This window comes from Myxine glutinosa, chromosome 9 (genome assembly GCF_964187855.1).
Source record: "Myxine glutinosa chromosome 9, kmMyxGlut1.1, whole genome shotgun sequence".
Taxonomy (NCBI): Eukaryota; Metazoa; Chordata; class Myxini; order Myxiniformes; family Myxinidae; genus Myxine; species Myxine glutinosa.
The window spans coordinates 94,424,845-94,449,534 of record NC_136269.1 but is presented as its reverse complement, the minus strand read 5'-3'; positions in this window follow the sequence as shown (position 1 = coordinate 94,449,534).

Below are 24,690 nucleotides of genomic sequence, written 5' to 3'. Positions count from 1 at the left end.
GGGAAAAGATCCACCGATATTAAAGGTGGAGTGCTCCAGCAGTAAGGAAACAGCCCCCAGGCAATTTTAAGCACCTCCACGTTTCAGCCCGTTCACGATACAGCTCAGCTGAGGTGGGCCAGCAGCGTTGAAGCTGCTTCGTGGATATACACCCCATCTGCTCCGCTCCAGGCAACAGGTACATGTACATGCCTCAACATAACTTTTAACCACATTCACCAGTACTTGTGAATTACTGCACAGCTCTTAAACACCTGAAATAGAAGACCACTCATTCCTGGACCTGGTCCAGCCAATGCCTTCTTCAAAAACACCTCCATCTCAGACAACCTTGGCTTCGCTATACCAAACAGAATGCTTGGCTCTGTAGGCATCATCAACCCTTCAATTTCCTCCATCATTTCATCTTTCCTCGCATCTGAGTAACATCTATTTGAATGTCCGTCCCTGCCAAGACAAATTATCACGAAAAGCCAAGTGAGTAGGCCTATTTCATATAACGCGTACTGAAGGCTGGAATCATTTCATTTTCTCATACGCCTGTGATTACACCTTTTGTGGCTTGTACATAAAACGCACAAAGTACACTTTATATGGGGTGGAGTATTAGCTAAGTACCCAAAACGTGGAAAGCTTTTAGTGTTCTAAAGACAGACCGACATTAAGACGAGACTGTTGCAAACAAGTTCAGATAATAACACTTTAATATTGGTTTCATCCTTTGCGCCACACATTGCATTCAAAGAGCCCCATTTCATGGTTACAGCTGGGAGGGGGGAGGGGGGGGGGATTGAGGGATTGTAGATTTATAAGCAGCTACATTTCCACCCCACCAGATGAAAGGAAGACGCCTTGCCGTTGGCTATTCAATTTTTGAAGTCTCTCTCAGCCATGGAGAGGGATAAAACAGCAAGAGGATGCCTATTAAATAGGGCGGCATGTTATAATGTGCATGCGGAATCATCGCGGCCCATCAGAACACACCTTAAGCCCCGTGCCAGCCTATTCTGGCCATTTGTGGCCTGACAGTTTCAATGTGCAGAGGCTTGTGCAGCAGCCTTTGATGTGCCGAGAGATGTAGCTAAAATGGGATCCTTGCCAGCAAGACTGTTTATGATGCAGCGGCTGCAAACAGTGCTATTTGATTGTCAATTCGACTCCAGAAACTTTCTTGAGAGTCGCATTTCACAATGACGTGGGAACAACTTGCAATAATGAATCAAAAAGTTGGTTTGACACAGCCACTGTTTTCCATTTTCAAAATAATCGGCTGACACCATTCAATACTGCAATATATATGTGTATGTATATATATATATATATGATTACTGTACCATACTTTGTGTTACAAAGCATTCGTGGCAAGGATCATGCTGGGTGGTTCGCTATTCTTCTCTCAGTAGTAGTTAGTGCACGCTTTTTGAATTTAACCATGGTGTCCGCGACAGCTCGCCTACCCTTCACGAAGAACACCGTGGGAACTTTAACTTCCACCAACGAATGCCAGCAGACGGGACGCTCAGTTTGAAGTCTATTCGAGGGACAGCAGACACAATGATGAATCACGCTGCCTGTGAAACACCAGGATGACAGTTTCTAGCTGGGTCAGGATTCAAACAGAGGCTACACGGCTGAGTTTGCATATGGCCACCTTTACGGTTCATATATATATATATATATATATATATATATATATATATACTAGTGGGGTATGCTTAGATATTGTGTAAGCAATAACAAACCATGCTTCATACATAGGTACATAATAAATAGAGGGTTTATGATTATAGGCGTCACCAACCTGCTGCTAGATATCAATTTAGGTTTATTATTTATTTTACGGACGCATTTACTGTATTTATGTAAATGTTCATTAAGATTTTTATTTCACAGTTTACAGTTATTGAAATTACAGTTTTCAAATGCCCGATATTGATTGAGGTTTTTTTTCTTTGTATGCGTTTACAGTTTTTTTTAACGTAAATTTTCATTTACTGACGCTTCCAACGGTTCTATATAGGATTTTGCCCAGTGCACCGACTTCGATGTCCATTGGCATGCCAAATTTCAGCTTTTCATGACACCCGGAAGGTCCCAAACATTAATATCAGTCAGTGGTTAAAAAAAGCTATATATATATATATATATATATATATATATATATATATATATATATATATATATATATATATATATATATATATATATATATATATACATACATACATTACAACAGTCCATAATCAGTAAGTTCCTGACCTGATATAAAAGTTAATCAGTGCCATTCAATTGAACCCATTGCCTGTCTACAAAATGCTTTTACTAAACTTTAACCAAAAGCCTTAAAATAGCTTTTGAAAAACGATGTCAACGTTTTTACTAAATAAAGTCACATTATAATTATATTTGAAGCTACGCATCGAGTTGGGCCATGCACCTCCCAATCAATCCTATTATTTATTATTTAATTTATTTGACCGTGCATTAAAAAAGTATAACGTCACACTCACGTAAAGGTATGGCCATTTGATTCCACCAAAATTCGTGTTATATCATTTTAACCTCTTGTAAAACTTTTTGTGTTGAATGTCACATTCAGCATCACTTCTGCTACCATTGTTTCCATTTTGTCAAGGCACAGACTTACGGATCAATCAATCTCTTTCTCTTAATTCATAATCACAATTTACAATGTTTTTTAAGGGCGCGTAACTTTGTACAGAATCTATCTTGTTCTAACTCGTCATGATGTACAAGTATGTGTATTGAAGACAGAGAATACATCAAATATGAAGAACTATATGAACAAGTTTTGACTTAAATTCCATGCGATTTTACCCAAACTGTTACATCAGTTATACTAGAAATATTGTTTTTTAAAAGTCATCAGAGAAAAGATTAGTTATAAAGAAAGGTTTGAAAAAAAACATTTTTTTCAAAAAATTTAAAAAGCAAATGTCTTCATCATCTGGATTTGCAGAAGCACATCCACAGAAATGATTTTAAATTATTTTGTTCTGCAGAAAGGAAAATATATTGTTTTATTTCGTAACTGTTAATTACAGTAAATGATAAAAACTATTTTGGGACATTACAAAACTAAAGTTTAACTTATGTCCAAATATGTGCTATCAACATTACAAGGTTATTCCAAAGACATTTGAAACCGTGAGCGTCGTGGGGCGGCCATGTTAAAATTTGTTGCTTGGACGTTGTGAAATCATTTTGCACATCTGTTTCCCATTACATCCCCTTGAAGTACCTCTGTAGCCTAGTCACTAACCACATGCATGTTGGTGTCTTTCACAAGCTCCCGGGGTGAGAGGGACAGCTTTATTATGTTTTTGAACCTCAAAATAAGAATAACATGGGGTCTTGGTTCGACGTGTCAAGGGGTATCGTTGCGCCGACTCTCTCCCGGCAGCGTGTGCAACAACATGGGTTCGGGCCAAATAATGAACTCGGGTACAATGAACCATTATGTTGACCGTATTGAAACGTTTACTACAAATATTATTTTGTTGCATTCAGATGCAATAATGTTTGGACTGCTCAGACGGACCTTTACTTTGAGGTCAAAACCTGTGATCTCACAAAATCGGAACCAATATAGCTCAACGGTTCCTACTGTAGAACGCTCTGCCTGTCCACGTCTATTTGCCTCTCTCTGAAAAATTCCAAAATTATTCACACATTAAATGCTCAGTTATCATGGGCTTTTTCGAGTTAGAATTACTGCATGCCAGGTATAAAGTTGTCAGCAAGTTGTGAGATGCTGGATTGTATACCAAAGTGAAAGAAACTGCATTGCACAGTCTCATCGAATCAATACAAACAATATAAAGGAAACCGGTTGGGAAATCTAAACACAGACTAGATGTAAGAAAATTATACGAATGATATAATAATTGGAAAGCTGATTTTTGTTTAGAACAAGCAGACAAGACAAGTGCAAAGAGTTGCAGACAACCAGAAAAAAATAAAATAAACTTAGGCAAGTAAACTTAGGGAGCTCATCAAAAGGATATAGAAAAAGGGATGGATGTGTTTAGGAGACTCGAGGTTGGAATGCGGGTACAACAAAAAGGTTAATGTGTAGACAGCTGTCTGCACATTTGAAGCATCAAAACAAGCAGACTTATTATGGTATGCTTTGGAAAGTTAAAAACAGTCAAAATGACGCTAAATTATATAGAAGAGCGTACCTCAATCATTTTTCTATTTCTGAGTTTCAAAAGTTTTCCTGGTCTCACAGATGTTTATAAATGGAAAAAGAAAAATATTATCAATCTGTTTTGAAGTGCTTTCATGACATTAAACATTTTGAAACATTCCAATGAACGTCTTTTTCCGATATAAGCTTACATACGTTTCCTCCTAATGAGGGTAAAAAAAACTTAAACTTTGGAACCAACCAACCAGCTTGCTTAACTTTTGTGAACATAGAGTTATTTACTGTCAAATTATGGCCGAATGAAGAATAAACCTGAATTGATATTTTTCTAAAAGTTTAAAGCCTTTGTACAATCATAAACATTGGCATCATTGGATTTATTTCCAGGAAGTTGAGGCTCAGGACTTGGTCTTCTCTTCTAACAGATAGGTTAATGACCTTTCAATCCTCTTCCATCTACATTTGAGCCTTACACCATTTCCACCCATGTACCCAAACACATCCCAAGCAAGCTCCATGCATTGTTGCTCTAATCCATTGTTTGTTGACATCTCCAAGGCCAAATCTTCCGTTGAACTCTCTTCTTTTGTTTCTGTTTATAATGCTTTAGTGGCCATCTACACAGTTTAGGACAGCTTAGGGATTTAAAATGAGTGCGAGAGTAGGAGAGTTGGGGAGGATGGGATCAAATGAAAACAGGAATTGCTAGAGGAACGATTTTCGCAGTTAGAACTGGATGCATGTCGACCTACAAAGCACTTGTCTGACCACCACTGCGTTGGCTGTGTACATGTCCAGGCATCTGCTTGCTTTTTTGCACCTGCATGCTTTTTAAAATTTAATAATACAAGCTCTTCCATTTGTCTTGGAAGTTTAAATCTACTTTGGGTTATCATCAGATTCATATTTTTGATGTAAACTTCTGTAAAAAGAGAAGAATATTGATTTGATTAAAAAATATTGTTACGTTTGTAGGGGTAGATGGTGGTGGGTGGTTCGTGTGCAGCTGCTGGTTGCGTCATTTTTCTGTGGGCGCGTCTGCCGCTGATGAAATGCCTCTCTATAACCAGTTATCTGGTACTCATTTGTTCCGACCTCGGAAGGATGACAGGCTGAGTCAACCCCACCTGGCGTTAGTTCCACGGGATTCGAACTCAGGACCTTAGGATCCCAAGCCCGCCACACTAACCATGAGGCCAACACCAGGTGATTGGGGGTATATGATGAAATACCATAGTACAGATAGGATCGTATAGGTATAGCATGGACCTTGGACGAGTAGGAGACATCTCGATGTATTAAGTATGGAAATTGGAGCTTAAGTTGTTTATGTATCTTCACAGGGGGGTGGGGTGGGGGGGGGTGGAGGGGTCTTATCTAGATAGGGGTTAAGTTAGTTCTCCCCAGTATGTGATTGACTCCTGTGGTTTTCCCCTATGCTTTTACAATTACAACAAGGCCGGCAATGCAAAACGTCCATTAAATCACCACCACTGCCGACAGTGCCGATTGGAGAGTAAGCCACACCTTAATGACACTCACGCCAAGCAAAGCCAGCAGGCTACCCCCCAAAGTCTGTCATTGGTCGTGGAGATGGGGTAATCCAATAGCGCTCGGTGATTGGTCGGTGTGACGTCATGCTGAAGGTGCTGTTTAAAAACGACTGTTGGAAAAATAATCTCTCTCTCGGTCTGGCTTTCGTCTGGGGCGGTTGCTTTTGTCTCGGGTGCACTCGTGAGGAGAACTTTTCGGTGCTTTGTGAACTTTTGTAACGTTGGAGGAGGGGGTGTTGTTGGACTGTGTTGCTTTTCGGGGCAGGTGGAGCCATGCTGCGTTTGGCGGTGGAACTGAGGAAGGGCCTTTGACTGTTTGCTTCGTGGCTGGGCATTTTCGACGTGGGGTTTCCACACCATTGTCGGAGCACTTCCCGCGCGAGTGGCTACACCGGCTGCAACGACTACCAAGCCCCCAAAATCATTTTGGATCAGAGCTGAGTACCGGCCGACTAAAAGAAAACCTTTTATTTTTATTATCTTTCCCCCGTGTGTTGTGTTTGTGACTGAGTGGAGACGTATCAAATTAGAATTTTAATTTTTACTTCATCCTTCATTTCACCATTTTCATTTTGCATTTATTTTTAGTTAAATCATTATTGTGTTGCATTTTATTTGTCGTGTGTGTTTATTTGTCTGTGGGTCCGATAATAAACCCATGTGGCTTCCATCCAGGTAAGCGCTTTGGTTCTTTCACCCGCACACGATGGACCAACCGCCAATTTCGGCTACACGGCTCGGAATTAAGGACCGTTACGGCCTCCGTCATCCAGCGGTGTTAATCGCTGGGAGACGCGACAATATTATTGAAAGGTTTTCTTTTGAGATTGATCAGTCATGTTTTCACTTAGGTTTTTGTCAATCAATCAATCAACATCAGAGTTAGAGATATTGGTGAGATTTATTTATTATACTTACTTTATAAACTTCAATCGACATATTCCAATAAAGGAATATCTTTTTTTTAAATCACAGATATCTTACTATAATTCACCAAATGTCCGTCTGTCCATTCGAAGGTACCGAAAAACGGCTCAACCAATCGCAACGATATTTTGGGTGGGTATTCCTGGGACCGCTGGGAGTAAAATAGGCTATATTGTTTTTCCAATTTTTTCAAGTTTTCCAATTTTCCAGTTTTTCCAAACATGATGGAATAATATTTACCGATATGAACAGTGATGTGGCTTTTATTGAAATTCTACAAATACTGTTTAGATTTTGATGACAATTATGAACCTGCCGTGAATGTGGAAGTGGACAGATGACGGCAATGCGTGGGTTTGATAATATCCAAATACAACCGTCATTCAATTGTAATGTTAAATCGTTAAACGTTAATCGTGTTAATCGTTTTGTTAAAGTATCAATTGATGATTGGAATTGAGTGAATACAATTATGATTTTGAATTCGTAATTGTATTCACCCAACCGTACGGAACTTCACACCAGGATTTAAATATTTGTTTATGTCACGAATGTTGTTAAAAATTTAGTTTTTATATTAATGTCATTTCATTTGTGACTGGAGTTATGCTGTTTGGAATGAAAAAAGAGATATCGAGTTCAAGTGAATGACGAAATGCCATGACGGTTTCTACTTTATAAACGTGAATTCGTGGATCGTCATATGCAGATTCGCTATTGACTGGGTATGGAACAAACGTACCCGTTTGTATGCCAACAGGTACGTTTTTCGTGGAAGTCCTTCACGAACTTGCTGTCCATGTCTGACATGCGACTAAATGTGCTACAGGAATGTGGAATTTATTGGTTTCATGCTTTAGCATTCGCCATATCTGCATTGCCTGTTTGCTTCTGGCCTCCCACCCATGCGTAGCATGGGTACCTCACTAGTCGTATAAAATGTGACATTTATACAAACTAGCACACCCACTCCATACAGGAGTGGCAGGAAGAAGGGTCATGTTATCATCTTCTCTGGGGTATATAGATTACAGTAGATCTAGACTCTGGTTCACTAGTCTGTGGAGGACGCAATAGGCATACAACGCCTGATTTTGTCACTTGTTTTAAATACTAAATGCGCTTGTTTGTTTTTAAAAAGTACCATAGGCAGCAATGCGTTGAGTGCCATGGAGGAATTAACATCTCTATTGTCCTGACAGAATGTAAGTCGTGCTAACTCTTGTCGTTGATATAGTTTAATCTTATATTCCAAATCAACTTGTCTATGAATGGAGGAAAAATAGGAAAATTAGTCAATTCGACTTGTACTCCACATCGACTTATCGGCCGAGAAATATGACAAGTATAACGTACAGTGCCTTCCATAAGTATTGGAACAGTGAAGTCAAATTTGTTATTATAGCTATATACTCAAGAAATTTGCATTTGAGATCAAAATATGAATATGAGGCAAGAGTACAGAAGGTTAGCTTTTATATTTTAGGTATTTCTTCAGATTCATGTTTTATCATTGCAGAATAATAGCATTTTATATGTTCATTCCCCCCCATTTTAGGTAAGCATACTTGACTACTCTCCACGAAGGGTAGCATTGGAACTTTAACATCCATCGACTAATACTAGAAGATGGTATGCCCAGTTAATATCCATCTGAGAAACAGCACACACATAGATGCCTCGTAATACCTGTGAAACATAAGGATGATAGTTCATAGCTGAGTTGAGAACCTAGGCTAGACTGCTCAGAAGCAAGGTTGCAAACCTCTAGGTCTCGGCTATTCTTCCAGCAATACTACCAGCATTAATATCATCTAAAAAGTGTTGTTGAAATTTTATTATTAGTAATGTTATTATTGTAATAAGTAAAAAGTATTCAGTTGAACAGGATATTTTAGCACTAGAAACAAAATCAAAATTATATTTGCAGAAAACATTTTGAGAAAAGTCAGTACCAGTATATCCTTTCAAAATTTGCATTTATCAATGTTAGATTAATATAAAAGTTACAATACATTCAACAAAAGAGGCAGAATGTAAGAACTGTTGATACATATACTTTCACTTTATTATGTTCACTTTACTTCCACTAAGACATCTCTCAAAGACATCTGTAAGATATTCCCAACAGACAACTCTCAAACCCCTCCAATAATCTTCAATTTGAAGCATTCCATTGTGTGATGTTATGAGATCATGAATGAACATTTCAGTCGTCCTCTGTTTTCAGAATGAGTAGATTTGTATAATATTATGCAGAATGAAGGAAATGGATTTCAAGGTTTTATCAATTGCAGAGTGTAGGAAAGAGTTGACTCCCTAATGCTACCTACATTTGAAACATGGAGGAAGAGGATAGGGGTGATATCCAAGTTTTACCATGTAGGATTGATGCTTTTGAAGATGTATGAGGGGCCAAGAATGAGCATTCAAATCTTTACAATATTGAATTAAAGAAAATTTATGGATATCCGTATTTGAATTTCAGAAAGACAGGAAATCAGATTTGCACAAGACAGCAGCTCATCAGGTTCAAGGGGCAGGTTTATTACAAAACCCTAATGTTCTTCACTCAATCAATATCCAAACCAGCAGGTGAGTGAACTCCAAACTTGAATTGATTTCAGCATAAAGGCAAAAGCAGTAAACTTCAGCACTCCAATTTCACTGCATGGTATGCAACCAAAAAAAGGAAATGATAGCTGGCTCTTCTTCTTCTCACCCAATTCCCTCTAATCTGCCTTCCCATTTAGTCACTCTTATAAAGAGGGCATTCATGAAAGAGGCTCCTTCTATAAAGGGTTGAGATTTCCTGGACGAGCTTATATCCGGAAGTAATCAGAAATCTCTTACATCCTTTTGATATTTTACTGTACTTGTGGAATCAATATCATGCCTCAAATAACATTACACAATCATGTAAAACAAACAATATGTTTGTATTGAATCTTAGGCATACAGCCGTGACATTGCACTGTACCGATACACCACCTAACAAGCATTCAGGGGTTAAAGCAATTGTAACATGACCTAGGCATCAGTGTAACAGTGAAAGGTTGATATTTAAATCATGTAAAATTGTTTTAATTTGATGCAGATAAGGAGAGAACAAGAGTGGGCTTGGAATAGATGCCTGGGGACACCAACAGATAGATGAAGTATATCTGATCAATAGGCAGGAATGTTGATGTACAGTCACGTGAAAAAGTAAGTACACCCCATGTAAAGTTTTGACTTTTTCAACATATTTCAACATACAGCTATTTGATCTTCATTTCAACAATATTGATAGATAAAGGTGATATAATATAACAAATATCATGAAACATTTACATGTTGTAGTCCATTGTATAATTTAAATAAACATAAATGCTAATTTCACATTTGGAAAAAGTAAGTATACCCTTGGCTCTAATAGGTGGTATTGCCCCCTTTGGCTGAAACAACCTCAAGTAGGCATTCCTTATAACTGTCTACCAGTCTCTGACATCGACTGGGAGAAATTTTTGCCCATTCCTCCACTCAGAATTCTTTCAGCTGTGCGATGTTTGAGGGGTTTCTTGCATGCACAGCTCATTCCAAATCCCCCCCCCCCCCCCACAACATCTCGATGGGATTTAGATCCGGGCTTTGACTTGGCCATTCCAGAACCCTCCATTTCTTTCTTTTCAGCCATTTCTTGGTGGATTTACTGGTATGTTTAGGGTCATTGTCATGTTGCAAGGTCTACCTTCGGTTGAGCTTCAACTTTCCGACAGATGGCATCACATTATCCTCAAGCACCCTCTGGTACAATGAAGAATTCATAGTGGATTATATGATGGTGAGCTGCCCAGGCCCTGATGCAGCAAAGCTGCACCAAACCATAATATTTCCACCACCATGCTTTACAGTTGGTATCAGGTTCTTGATCAAATTTGTGCAGCCTCTTTCTGATGGTAGACTCGTGCACTTTGACATCAACAGTGGCAAAAACTACCTGTAGGTCCCGTGATGACATTCTGGGGTTCTTAGAGACTTCTTTCAGCATCTTGCGGTCTGCTCTTTGGCTGAAATTGCTGGGGCGGCCTGGCCTGAACAAGTTGGCAGTTGTTTGGAATCTTCTCCACTTGTCGATGATCTTCCGGACAGTCGAATGATTGATTTCAAATTGTTTGGAGATCTTTTTAAATCCCTTCCCAGACTCGTAGGCATCTATAACCTTCTTGCTGAAGGCCTCAGAGAGCTCTTTTGATCTCTGCATGGTGACACCGCACACTTCAACAACAAAGAGCAAACCAAACTAAATGTCTGAGGTTTAAATAAGACAGATTCCTCCAAGATCCTCTCTGACGATGTTCTAATCATTTGCACCTGAACTGGTGCACCTGATTCTAATTTTAGGTATTTGAAGTGGTGATAAATTTAGGGGTGTGCTTACTTTTTCCACATGCGAAATTTGCATTTATGTTCATATAAATTATACAATGGACTACAAAATGTAAATGTTTCATGATATTTGTTATATTATATCACCTTTATCTATCAATATTGTTGAAATGAAGATCAAATAGCTGTATGTTGAAATATGTTGAAAAAGTCAATACTTTACATGGAGTGTACTTACTTTTTCACGTGACTGTACAGTGTACATGGTCTATGTACGATCCATAAGATAATATCAAAACTATTGAAGAGAAAGACTAGATATATACCAAAGCAGGATTGACGATAGTTAAGTCACATAATCCCCTCAACTGTGTCAAAAAGAGCTGATAGGTCCAGGATTCTTAAACCACTTGGTGCAAAATATCATTTACGACCCTTAAGAAGACAGTCTCATGATGTCCATTTTAAATCAGACTGAAAGGGTTTTCAAATGGATTACTTTTGTCGGTAATCGAGAAGCTGATAGGCAATAACATGTTTTAGATTCTTGGAAACAAACAGGTTTGTAATTTTGAAGATCACTTGTGTCCAGTGAAGGTTTCTTCAAGATGGGAATTGCTATGGCTTATTTGAATGGGGATGCAATTCTCGAGGATGTATTGGACAAATTGATTATGAAGTGAAAAGAGAACTGAAAGTAAGCAAATGATCAGAGGATGGAACTGGACCAAGTATAGATGTCGTTTTCTTCGAATTATCCATGATTGCCTGGAATGCATCTTGACCGATAGGTAATAAGTAGTGTTCCATACAGAAGAAAGTATTAGTTGGTGAGGAAGAAAGCATAGGATCCAGATCAATTTGGCAAAGTGCACTACGAATACATGACATCCTATTCTGAAAGGCAAGAGTGAAATGCTCGGCTAGTGATAGAGACTGAGTCAGTGCAAAGGGAGTTTTAACCATATTTACATTTTTATCAACGACAGATAACAAACCCTTGCTGTTGGACGAGTTGCTTTAAATCAAAGTATGGCAATAAAAGGCTTTTGCTTTAGCAAGTAATTTATTGGAATGGAGCATGGCTCTTTTTGAAGTCTGGAAGTTAATCAAATTTGTTTATTGAGATTTATAGACTGAGATTTATTGTATTTACTTTTGAATTTGCGACACGATATTTTGAGAGAATGCAAATCAGCAGTATACCAGGGAGAGCACTTGCCAGCTTTAGGGAATCAAGTGATGAGTGGAGAAAATTGATTGAGGGTATTTGAAAGTCTCTGCTTATTAAATGAGACCCATTCTTCAGGATAATCAGGGAGATGAGAGATGAGGATTGAATGAGAAAAATTATTGCCGAAGTGTGGAATATCAAAGGAGTCAATGATATGGTGGATGGATGTCATCTGCTTCAATATATGCGACATTTTCAGCAAAGGAAAGCAAAATGTGATAAATGAATGGTCGGAAAATGCCAGTCACAGGATCAACATCATGGGAAAATAAAAAACAAAATCCAGAATGTGACAATGAACATGGATGTGACAGAGAAAGTGTGTTCTCGCAGATTAAAAATATCCACCAGTTGGATAAGTTTTTTAAATTAATGTGGATCATGGAGGTCACCAATATGGGACTTACATGCAGGTTGTTTCGGGGCCAGATAAATAATTGCTAATTTTATAGGTAAACCGCCAATTATAAAAAATGGCCTGAGAGATGAGTGGCAACCAAGAGATTGAATATGAGTTGAAAGCATCCACTTGGATATTGCAGAACTGCAGTTACAACCATCTGTTACTAAAAGGAGAGGTGTCTTCTAAACTAAAGGGTTCCTGCTGTCGTGGAATAATAAAAATAGTACCGTTGGAAAGCTAATTAATCGATCTACTTGGAACAAAATTAGTGTCCATTTAATCATAAAGATGCATGTTATTAAAGCCTGTCTTTTTAGCATGGGAAATGCACGATTGGGAGCTTATATACAAAATCAATGCAACATGAAAGACATCTTCGATTATATACCAGTTACTATGCGATTTCATACCATCAGTGGTGAACTGCCATCAAGGTATCCCATCCAGCTATGCTGTACCTTAATGGGAGCGATAAGTACCGTCTGCCACATGGCACATTATCTCTGGTATCCACTCATTATATGGAATTGCCTGGATGCAGCCGGGAGCAACCAATCCAAATATAATTTGTTCTCCAGCTTTTAATGAGCGCACGTAATGACGTCACTGCCATGTACGTACGCTCTGCCTATCAAGCTCTCAAGAGAACCCTCCGACAGAGCATAATTTTTGATCTTAGTTCAGATACTGTCATAAGTTTATGAAAAACTCACAGTTACCGACCTGGTTTCGCCATTTTGGGGCTCATCAGGGCAACGCAGTGAATAACAAGGAATAAAACCCTTGTATTATTTTGCATCCCCTGTTAAAACTGTGCCCGCTTGAGTTGATTGCCCCATACAGGACCGGAGCTATGCCGGCGCGCTGCAGTTAAGTGCTTTTGCCGCAGCCTCCATTTTCCTTCTTCCTCCCGCGTGCCCATAGCCGAACCCGTGTTTGGGTAGTTGCCTCCGAATAAGACCGTTTCGGCCATCCGCGACTCTGGTGTTAACTGGAGTTGCGCGACAATATATATATTGACGTACATGTCGAAAGATTTGCAGCTCAGGATTCATAATGTGAAGGATAGCACACCAAGCAGTAAAATAATTTAAAATTCTTTATTAATAGCCTGACGTTTCGAGAACAAACTAGTTCTCTTCCTCAAAGGTGTTGAGTGTTGTATTAACCATTAAGTTCCGTTGGGGACGGTTCACGTCATGGATTGGTCCAAGTCCTTGCCAATCACAGGGCTTCCCTGCATTCAAATGACTGCCGTTTTTGACGTTGTAATTGATTGTCTCGTGCTTTGTATGTGGGATGTAAGTTGATGTGTCGGTATGTATGGTTTCTGGGTATGTATGGTTTTGCATTAAGGTGGAAAAGCCACTTAGCCAGATTGTAGGTGGGTGTGCCACGGAGGGCCATGATGGGTCGTAGTGGGACATCGATCTTGTGAATCTTTGGTAACCCGTAGAAGCGTGGAATGACGGAGTCGTTTGGTCTCATCGCGTCCCATTCTTGTTTTGTGAGGAGGCTTACATCTCGTAGTTTCTGTAAGGTGGTAGTTATCTGCTTGTCAATGGTCTTTGTAGGGTCACAAGGCTTTGTGTGGTAGATGTTGTTGTCACCCAATCGAGCTTTGGCTTTGTGGTTGTAGTTCATGCGGTTCATCAATGACCGTGGCACGGCCTTTGTTGGCGGGGACTATGATGATCGATTTGTCCTGGCGGAGACTTTGTAACGTTTTTGACTCGTCGGCTGTTATGGACAACTTGTGTTTCGGGTTGACGAATGTTGTGGTGAGTTGTCCACGTAGTTGTTCTTTGTCTCCTTGTTCGAGGGTAGATTGTAGATCACTGGTCAACAAAATTTTAAAAGTGTTATGGTTCTAGTATATTTTGAGGTGATTCTAACCAACATGAACCTGTAGATTTCGATTATGATAACCAATTTTCACTAGCACATCCAGTTTTTGAGAACCAGTATACCATAGGAATATCAGCCACAGCCGAAATTCGTCTAGTACTCACTAATCAGGACTTTGTAACGAGACTATCTGAGCTGGAAAGCGTTGCTTGGGATAGCTTTGTGGCTCTTGCTAACAATTACCTTGGAAACTTTCGAGCACCAAATTATGAAGAGCTTGTGGACAAGCTGTTGAAGAGTTACCAGGCGCTCGGTGCTCGAATGTCACTCAAGATATATTTCTTCCATTCTCATCTGGACTTCTTTCCACAAAATCTTGGCGATGTCAGTGATGAACATGGAGAAAGGTTTCACCAGGAAATTGCCATCATGGAGACTTGATATCAAGGCCGATTCAATCCAAACATGATGGGCGACGACTGTTGGACTTTACAGCGTGAAAGTGATTGCTCCTACAAACGCAAAAGTAAAGTTCAGAAGCACTTTTAATGTGATGTAAATAAAAACTTAAAGTTCATATTATTTTTGGAGATTTACATTTTTTATGTGATGTAAATAAAAACTTAAAGTTCATATTATTTTTTGTGATATTTTATAAAGTTCATATTATTTTTGGAGATTTACATTTTTTTATGTGATGTAAATAAAAAGTTAAAGTTCATATTATTTTTTGTGATATTTTATAAAGTTCATATTATTTCTGGAGATTTACATTTTTTTATGATGTAAATAAAAACTTGAAGTTCATATTATTTTTTGTGACAATAAATAGACTTATTGAGTATTAATCAAGAAATTCGCATGCTCTAAATATTTTTTCCACACTTATGATGTACTACGTCAAGGTTACGTGATAGCGAAATTTTAAGGTCAGATTCGGATTCGTGGGCACCAAATTAGTTAGAAACAGTTGAAAATAAGTCAGAACCAATTTGGCTGTTGACCAGTGTTATAGGTTCGAGAGCAGCGATGAAGTCAACAACAGCAGCATCGCTTGCATTAAAGTTGAGGCCGCGTTCGAGTAGATGGACTTCTGTTGTCGTTAAATGTTTGTCAGAAAGGTTGTGTAGCCAGCGTTTTTCTGTTGTTGTTGTTGTTGATCTTGTGTGCAATTTTTAAAATGACTCAAACACTTAACATCACATTCAGCACACAATGTAAAGAATGCTAAAGAATTTATCAGCCGAATCAGAAATGTCCGCATCGAGAGTGATGAAATAATGATTTCATTTGACGTGGTTTCATTATTTACATCCATACTCGTCGAATTAGCAACGCACACCTTAGAACAATACATCAACAACTACCAAGAACTAGCGAGCAACAGCCGCCTAAGCTCTGGTCATCTCATGACACTCATTCAACTCTTCCTCAAATCAACATACTTTGTATTCGACAGCACCATTTATAATTATGTTGATTATAATCATGTTGATTATAATCATGATTATAATCAACATGAAGGAACCCCGATGGGCTCACCCATCTCAGGGCTCATCGCCGAATTGGTGATGCAACGCTTTGAAGATCTAACACTACATGGTGAGCCTTCTCTGAGGTTGTGGCTGAGGTACGTTGACGACACATTCGTGATCATAAAGAAGGCAGATGTTGACCATTTCCACACAAATATAAATTCAACTTGGCCAACAACACAATTCACATGTGAAGTAGAACAAGCTGGGTCTCTCCCATTCCTGGGTGTACATCTTTACAGGGACGGAAACGGCAAGCTACACACGCTGGTGAACCGTAAACCTACTAACACAGACAAAGTATTGGATTACCGTAGTGGCCATCCCACCTGCCACAAAAAAGTTGTGTTTGCAGCTTAGTAGATCGTGCAAAAACACACGGCAGTGACCATGAACAATGCCGGATGGAAATGCTGCACGTCACTCAACTACTGCGAGAAAACCACTACCCAAATACATTTATCAAATCTTGTCGCCGGAAATCCAACTACAGCAACAACAATCCAACCACACCTCCACACACAGTGGCACTTCCATGCATACAACAGGCTCCTGAAACCACAAGCCACATTCTACGTGAGTACAACATCAACATCACCCACAAACCACAAACATCCTTATGAGCACAGCTGTCTAAGCCAAAATACCAGGTGAACAAATATGACAGAAAGAATGTCATTTACAACATACAATGTGAAGATTGTGAAGCCAATTATGTGGGCCAAACATCCAAATGCTTAACCACAAGGCTAACTGAACACCAACGTGCTGTAAGTCGACAAGACAGGTTGTCATTGGTTGCGACACACATACACACACACCAACACACATTCTCATGGAATCAGACCACGATCATTGGCACAGGATCTTTTAGAGTGAACCACGAGATTATCGAGACCTGGTACTCTGATGAAAACTCCATCAACCGACACATCAACTAACATCCCACATGCAAATCACTACGCAATCAATTACAACGTCAAAAACGGCAGAGCCATTTGAATGCAGGGAAGCCCTGTGATTGGCGAGGACTTGGACCGATCCCCAACGGAACTTCACGGTTAACACAACACTCAACGCCTCTGAGGAAGAGAACTAGTTTGTTCTCGAAACGTCAGGCTATTAATGAAGAATTTAATATTCTTTTACTGCTCAGTGTGCTATCCTTTAAAATATATATATATATATATATATATATATATATATATATATATATAAAACACAGTTTGTGTGTGTGTGTGTGTGTGTGTGTGTGTGTGTGTGTGTGTAATATTACCGATAGACTCCGAAACGGAGAGGCTCACGTGCTTGATATTTGGCATAGACATGGCCATTGAGCCTGGGACGAACATGGCTGAGACCATATTTGACGAGATCCATATTTTTTATTCATATTTACCTCAGCGCATTTCAGCGAAGTACCCGCTAATCTCAGCCAGTGACAGAGCAGCTCGCTGATTCGCTCAGAGCGATCACGTGATGTTCCATCCCGTCACACGTCACACGTTTGCACGTAATTCAGAGCGAAAAGCGATTGCGTTTTTTCACCTTTATGCGATCGTGTTTTGTGTCGATTTTGTGCGATATGAATTAAATTTTAATTCATATTTCGTGTTTACGAATTCGAATACGAAGGATTTCCTCTTTCCCCTTTTCGATTTCGAATACGAATCGAATACGAGCTTGAGTCGAGAGGGCGAATGTACGGGTTGGGAATGTACGGGTATCCCTTCCCCCGCCCGGCAACGCCGGTACTGGAGGGCGTGGGTCACAGGATCGGTGAGTCTCCAAAATCCACTTCGTGCTCTTGCGAAGATGCAGGACGATGTCGCGATTGTTGTGCTGCTCTCCGACCATGAGAACTGCAACGTCATTGTTGACTGGCCCTCCCCTTCCCTCCCCCATCCCCCTCCCCCGTCCCTCCCCCCTCCACCCTACCCCTTCTCCCCTCCCCCTCCCTTTTCCTTCCCCCGCCCCGCGGGATGGATGCTGCCCAACGAGGTCGATTTGGAGGGTGGAGGCAAAATGAACGGGGCCTACTCTTATTTCTTTTACACAACGCAGGTATCACTAATGGAAATGACCTTATCCTACACACATACTATGACATAACTAATGTTCTAAGGTGGCCTACGTGTTGCATGTGGACTAACTATGGGGGCAAACCTTTAACCTTTAATGATCAATATTTACATTCTCAGAACCGCAACACTGCAACCCTCCTTCGCCAGGCTCGTCCCCGAGCCGAAACCACACACGTGAGCCCGACCGGTTCTGATGCAAGGGTCAGGACTACTTTTTAATTAGTATGACACTTAGGTGTAGTTTCCCTCTGCATTTACTCTAACACCCTGTGTGCGACAGTTTTAAACACTAGATATGTCCCACCTACTGCGTTGTGTACTAACTATCAGACTCACGCCCACAATTAACCGAATTACGGAAAGAATTCGCAAACTATACATAAAGCCGGTGGGGACCATGTTATTTACAAGACTACTAATTATTTACAATACTACAACCCAGGACCTGTTCTTTTGTAGGAAAGAAGAGAAATTTTGAAAAGGAGAAACACAGAATGCACTGCACCAATACACCATACACCAATATGCACAGTCATCACAATCATCAAAAACAAATGCACAATCATCACATTTCAATAATTAATCAATGATGTCTTGTGCTTGGCTGCTGGGCTGCGGCGTCTTCTTGCTTCGTCTTCGGTGTGCCATCGTTAACTTACAGTCTTCTTTCCTGACACACCAAAGGAAATTAATAAAAAGGCACAAACCGTGTCCGTTTTTATTTTTATTTTGGCCAGCAGGCCCAACTTAGGTGGTCCGACTGCATGGCATCGATGACACTTAAAAACAGTGGTCCACAGGAGCAAGATAACCCTCGCAGCAATTGTCTGCCCCAGCAAAGGTGCCAGGCGACATAACGTGTGGCCCATCAGGTGTACCGGTGCAGGCAACAGGTAGCAGGGTGCAGTGCAAAGGTGCAGCCGCACAGCTCAGGGTACCTGCACACTCCCCTCAACAAAAGATAATGGGTCCATGGGTGGGGAAGAAAGACAAAGCAGAGAGTTTTAGCGGGGGCAAGGGCGCAAGGGTACACGTCAATACAAGGCAATGCAACATGAGGGGCGCGGGTGAGCGAGCGGAGAAAGCTCGTCCCTCGCCGTACGTAACCCCCCATGTCAGCCTACTCTACCCTTGCCCTTCCCCATATTTACACTTTACAAATTCCGTCTCTACCATCTTGTCTCCCATATCTCCCTAATTCCAAATTCGTTTCCAATCCCTCCCAAGAAGGAAGGGATGGAAAACACACAATGTGTCACCCACGTCATGATGCGTCTTTCATTCCAAACATTTGCAAAACCCGGTGTGGAGTCCTGTCACCTCGGTGAGTGGATGTGGATGGTGCGAAGAGATTTTGATCCTCGCTATCCTCTAATTGACATTAACTCACTTACACTACCCAGGGTCTTGCCCTGCCAATACAATTGGCCTCTTTACACTATGTGCTTCTAAAAACCAATTCCCATTGACCATCCTGTGGTGCCTCCCAAATTTGGGGTCTCACTCCCCCAATTTTTCAATACTGTGCCCTCGCACAATTTCGGGGCTGGGTCGTGTGGCTCTACCAGCAGGTCCAACTACCTGCGCACCTCCGCCACTGAAGTCGCCACCCGAGCTTGCCTAGCTCCTGCGACTACCCTAACTCGGGGAAGGCCCCCCTGGCTCTCTCACCCCTCTGATGCCCTCTCTGGCATTGGGCTACCCGGGTAATCTCTTAGGATCCTCGGGCCCCACTGAACTCTACACTGAACTCTAACTGGCTCCCAGAGCCTACCTGCGGCCTCACCTGGCCGACAGACTACCAGTGGCGGAGTGCTCATTTAACCATACACACCAACAGGCTCACACGCCCAGCCATTCCACTCACTCATGCACCTCAAAGCAACAACTTGCTACTCCCTGCACCACAGATGTCAATATCTAAACAATTTACCTACTCCCTCTACCTAACTTTAAACTACCCTCCCCGGGTATTCGTGAAGGGGTCCATCTTCCCCCATCCACTCCTTCGCACCATGCACTCCACACCACTCATTCCACACACCATTTACTCCACACCATTTATTCCACACAACTCAGTATTCTCACTTGCATGCCATGCAAGTCAATCACTCAACACACTTACACACATCCTCAATACTCCACTCGTACACTTTCTCCGGTCATCCCCGACCAATGCCTCATTTCACCAAGTTCATCCACAAACCAGATCCTCACACACATCCATTCACGACCAATGCCTCATTTCACCAAGTTCCTCCACAAACAATCTCATTCAATTCCTTATTTGTGCCTAAAGCGCATCCTCATACTCACACACACAGCATCATCTAACTATCTCCTTCCCTCTAATACTTGTGCTTCCCATCTTCCCTTACACTACGCACTTCCCTCGTCATTATCATCCACCTAATCTGGCTACGTCCCCTCTACTTGTATCAATGTCTCTACTTAAATCTTGGTCTCCTATGGTCATCTCTAAATCCCTAACAATTATCCTAGCCCGCCCTCGGCTAGTTCACACTGCCAAACCCCATAAATCTACTGCTCCTTTGCCCCAATAGAATGTGAGGTGAATGGTAAAGCTACCATTCGCCATCACTACTGCCATTATTAATCGTCCACTACTCTCGAGCCTCTTCGGGTGGGAATACATTCTCGCAGCTCGGCTTCGCAAAGCCGAGCAATGTATGCGGGTGGTCAGTCTCCTGTTGGTTGGGTCCGTCCGGCATTTTCGATTCTGGGGAGGAGGCATGCTCGGGCCGAGGTTCCAGGCACCATCCCTGTGCGGAGCCTTCCGATCTCCGGCACGATGACCCAACCTCCCCCGGCCGGAGCACCACGCCTGCCAGGGGGCGAAGGTCCGACATGGCCTTCCTCCCCCGGAATCGTGCCGTTTTCCCCTTGTGCCACGGCACAGCACCGACCATACAGGGCGGGGCCCGGCACGAATCGTGCACGGCGCTCCTTGCGAGACCGCTGCGGCAACGATCCCCGCCGGCCCCCGCAGCACACAAAGACCACCACGCCCCGAGAGCTCGCGTCGGCTATCCGTCGGCCTAAGTGCTGCCCCGGTCTGCGTCGATGCTCGAATCGCATTCTCACACCACGCGACCCGTTCTCCACTCGCAAAACGCGGCGCTGCAGCGCCTCCCATACATTCCACACATTTCATCACTGCACTCGCTCGTGCATACTCTTCCGTTCCAAAACTCAGGTGCACACCACTCAGGCGCACTCACGCCGCTCGCACACTCCATTACACACTTCTCTCGCGCACATCCTGGCGCACTCTCTTTTGTTACGTACTCCGTAACACTCACGGGTGTGCAGCCTGTTGCACACCCAATCACCCGCTCCGGTGTGCACTCCCGCACACTCTCCACAACCATTGCACACTCTGTATCACACTCTTCACACATACACTCCATTGTGCACTCACTCTCACTCTCATACTCGCGCTCCAGCGCCGTTCGCACACGCGCGCCATTCACCTTCACACAGCGCACCACGGACCTTCCACGAGCGCCCGGGTGACGTTCCACGCCCGGTTCCACGGTGCCAAACACTTTCGCGCCAAACCTTTTCACGCCATATACAGCCCTACTCACCTTCGGGATTATCTTCTCCTTCCGCAGCAGCGCCTGCAAATTCTCATTGGGGTTAGACAGCACGACATCACAATGCGAATGCAGACTTTGAGTACATTCCATTTCTTTCTTCAATTAATGTACTAACTCTGCTGTCTCCTCAACCCCAATTTCAACTATAATTTCTTTTTCCTTATTAAGCTCGACGACCGCTGGCGCACATAAAATAAAATTTTCCAATTCGGCGGCCGTCGGCTTTTCTATACCCCGTGTCGCGATTTCTACCCCAGTCCACCCGGCTGTGCTTGGCTCAACCTCGTTTTCCCCGCGTTCCACAAGTCGCGCTACCCCGTCGCGTACCAATGCAACCTTGCCGCCTGACCTGTGATCCATGTCTTTCCCCATCTTTTTTATTTGGCCACCTATTCTGTTACCACACCCTTTTAACCCATCCTTCATTCCTACCATTTGATTCTCTTGGGTGGCCATCCTGTTTTCCAACCCCACTAACCCCTCGTTCATTTCCTTCATTTTGCCACCCACGTCCTTCAATTGGCCCCCCATTTTTTCCATTTGGCCCCCCATTTTGCTTTCTAATCCCTCAATTTGATTTCCCAATTGCTCTCCAATTTTGTTTTCCAATTCTTTCATTTCTGCCCTTGATTTGTCCCCCTATACTTTCAATTGGTTACTTTGCGCATCCATCTTTTCTCTTGGACGTCCATCCTCCCATTAATTTTATTGATGTTATCACTTAGTCCCCAAATTTCGTTCTTCTGGGCACCCATCATTTCTTTCGTTTCCCAGGTTTTGTTTTTTATTTCCCTTCTTTCTTTGGTGGTTTTGTCACCCATGTTTTTTTTAGTTCTGCCATGAATTGCACAATGAAGGCTTGCATGTCTACCACCCCCACTTGCGCAGCAGGCGCAGCCCTCGTCGCCATGTGAGAGGCGCCGCCATTTTCTTCCCCTGCTACCTCTACTGCTTCCTCCTCTACTTCTCCCAATTCTTCCCGGGGGTCCTGGGTTATTACCTCTTCTCCCTCTACCTCATCATTTACCCCCACCGGCATCCGACCGTCTTGGCTATCCATGGCACGATCTTAATTTGGATGATAATACAATTTCGGCCACTCGTAATTTTGAGTGCGTTAAGCGCACTTCGGGTCCAATCCCACTTCCCTGACACCAAATGTTGCGGATCTCAACGTCGGCCTTTCCCCTTACCAAGGGGTGATTAATCCCCTTGTCTTTTTCTAGCCGACGTGATCCGGGGCTATGACGTTCCTTCCGGTCAGCGATGGGTAGGGTCATAGGCCGAGTTCCTAATACCTAATTACCAACGCCTCCCAGGAAGCAAGGAAATAACCCCGCCCGAACCACGGTTGTAGTGGAAACGCCGAGCGATAGCGAGCCGTGATCCGAGCTGTTAACAGAACTAAACCCGATTTGAGCGGTGCCGAATCGTGCCACGCTTACCCAATGGAGGAAAAGACTGATACGGTCGAATTAGGAAGAAACAAGGAAGAACAATTGGTTTATTAATAATTTGTACAGGAAGGAGGAGAAGAACACACAGTGAAGCGTATACAGTCTTAACTTATCCCTGGACAAACGAGCCCGTCACACACAGACACACTCACACGGGGATGTAGGTGGTCGGGTTGATGGTCCCGGGATGATGGCGTCTAGGCAGCTCACTCTGGTCCCCGACTCGTACCGTGAAGCAGATGGTCAGGCGGCAGCGGCCAGGAACTCTCCTCGTGTCGTGTGGTGCGCACGGGATTATTAGAGGGCAATGGTAGGATGGCTCGGCGGTTACACTCGCGACTCAGCCGCGTACGTAATAATCGACAGCTCGAACGCGCTTCTTAATGCGTTTCTCCTCACGAGTCCTTTGCAAGCTCTCATACAACGATTCCTTCAGGCCCGTCCTGTTTATACAGTTCTCTCATAAGGGCAGTCCTCTGCTCATAAGGGCAGTCCTCTGCTCATAAGTCCTCTCACATGCGCGAATCGTGCCAGTCCTGTTGCTTCGACCAGTCCTTCAAACAACGATTCAGTCCTGTGGAAGGGCTCTGTACGCGCGTTTATATAGCGCCGCCCAGCGAACCCTCTGGAACTTGCCAGCCACGCCCTTACCACGCCCTTTCACCCGAGCCCTGGTTGGTTGTTGGCCCTTACCGGCTCCGCCTTTGACGTGCTGCTTGACGTGGCCACACCCCGACCTCGCGCTCCTCCCCCTTTCCAGGCCTACCTTGTGGCATTTGGCTGGTTTCAAGCGAACGCTGCTGGCAAAGGAGGTGGATTAGCCGAATCAGGGCGCGGGATGGATGCTGCCCAACGAGGTCGATTTGGAGGGTGGAGGCAAAATGAACGGGGCCTACTCTTATTTATTTTACACAACGCAGGTATCACTAATGGAAATGACCTTATCCTACACACATACTATGACATAACTAATGTTCTAAGGTGGCCTACGTGTTGCATGTGGACTAACTATGGGGGCAAACCCTTAACCTTTAATGATCAATATTTACATTCTCAGAACCGCAACAATATCTATATATTTATATATATATATATATATATATATATATATATATATATATATATATGCAGTATATCGGTGCATGTAAGCAGCAAATAAATAACAACAGCAGCCACAACAGTGGCAAGAAAGAACAAGAACTATGTGTTATAAAAGACCCTTTTTTCTTTTTCCATTTAATTTTACATCCGAATTGAAATTCACAGATTGACATGTAATGTGTTTGTGACGTACAACATGCTGTCTTCGATTCAACCTGTCAGCAAAGTGGTGGGTAGGCACACCTAGTAATGATAATAACAAACAATTGTCTATTCTTCAAAATCAAACAACTGTTTGGTACTTCTTAGTACATTTTGTTCATTTTGTTTTTAAAACGTGCAACAAACAGAAATAAATATGGAAATAATTTTCAGAGTTATGA